Here is a 1,747-nt window from a genome sequence, read left to right as displayed (position 1 = left end):
CTGTCTGCTAGCTAAACCACCAAGAAGAAGTCATATTATTATTATTATTATTATTATTATTATTATTATTATTATTATTATTATTATTATTATTATTATCGTTGTAAATCGCTTAAGTGTTTAATAAAGAAATAAATTTATATATAATGTGTTTACTTTTCCCTCGTTTATTGCTCTCACCATGTTGATCACGTTACGATATAGCTTACACATATTAACAGAAATAATACTAAAAGGGTTTGCACAGAACAATGGTTGATGGTATGGGAGCGTCTGAGGGGTGGGAGTGATTGATGGTTGGCAGGTGAGGGTCTGCCTTTGAGGACCCCTGCTGGCGGAGTATGTACCTCGCTCCCCTCCTTACCGGAATCGCAGTGTATGGGGAGCCTCGGCGGGATGAACATCTCCCACTCTGAAGACAACGAAATGCCTTTAAGGCAATGGGCCACTTCCGCAGGACGCTGCTGCTCTCTCTCTTACCCCTCAACACTTACGACTTCCTGTAGGGGGGAAGCTAATGGACGTAAAGGCTTTCCTCTCAGGTATGTGGGTTCTCCTCTCCCTCCCCCCTCTCCCTCCCCAAACAAAATATCCACTATGTTGGATCCCCTCAACCTCTACTTACCTTACTATCATCAAACTATTATCGTCACACAGGATTAAGTCTATGACAAACACACATACATAATTAACGCTTTTTATCATATTCCACTCTTTTCCATGTATTTCTTACTCTACCACATACTCTCCTACATCCCCAACAACATGAACTCCCATCTTTCCTGACCACATACCCAAACCCCGAGGACTAGAACCGCGCCCTCTCTCACTTAGGGCTTCCTGTAGGGGGAGTTAAAGGTTTGTCTAACTGCAAAATGACACCGAGCAGTCTCACGACGATGAGAGTAAGCTCCACTCACCCTTCCCTTCCTCCCTCCCACCCCAAACAACATAACAGACTATGTTGGGACTCCTCTAATCTACACTCAATCTCTACTTACTTACGTTCATCAAATCTATTATCCTCACACAGGATTAAGTCTACGCAAAACACACATACATATTCATTTACTCCTTCCTCATATTCCACTCTTATCCTTGTATTTTCTTACTCTACCACATACTCTCCTACATCCCCACCAACATGGCTTCCCTCTTTCCTGACCCAAAACCCCGAGGACTAGAACCGCGCGCACCACTTACCTCCGACACGCGTCATAACATCCGGGAAATTCCCCAAAAACCCTGTGCGACTAGACACCTGCGCGCCATCTGTCCAGGTGCCACTCACATGAGTGCCACCTGGCAGGTGGTGCACGCGGTCGTAGTCACATATTACACTACTCTACCCTCCTCCTCCTCTACACCACTACCCTCCTCCTCCTCCTCTGCACCACTACCCTCCTCCTCCTCTGCACCATTACCATCCTCCTCTGCACCACTACCTTCCTCCTCCTCTTCACCACTACCCTCGTCCTCCTCTGCACCACTACCCTCCTCTTCCTCTGCACCACAACCCTCCTCCTCCTCTGCACCACTACCCTCGTCCTCCTCTGCACCACTACCCTCCTCCTCCTCCTCTGCACCACTACCTTCCTCCTCCTCCTCTTCACCATTACCCTCCTCTTCTGCACCACCACCCTTCTCGTCTGCACCACTACCCTCCTCCTCCTCTGCACCACTACCCTCCTCCTCCTCTGCACCACTACCCTCTACCTCCTCTGTACCATTACCCTCCTCCTCCACT

Source organism: Procambarus clarkii, unplaced genomic scaffold, assembly GCF_040958095.1.
Source record: "Procambarus clarkii isolate CNS0578487 unplaced genomic scaffold, FALCON_Pclarkii_2.0 HiC_scaffold_453, whole genome shotgun sequence".
Lineage (NCBI taxonomy): Eukaryota > Metazoa > Arthropoda > Malacostraca > Decapoda > Cambaridae > Procambarus > Procambarus clarkii.
The sequence above is the reverse complement of the archived record's forward strand: the minus strand, read 5'-3'. Positions refer to the sequence as shown.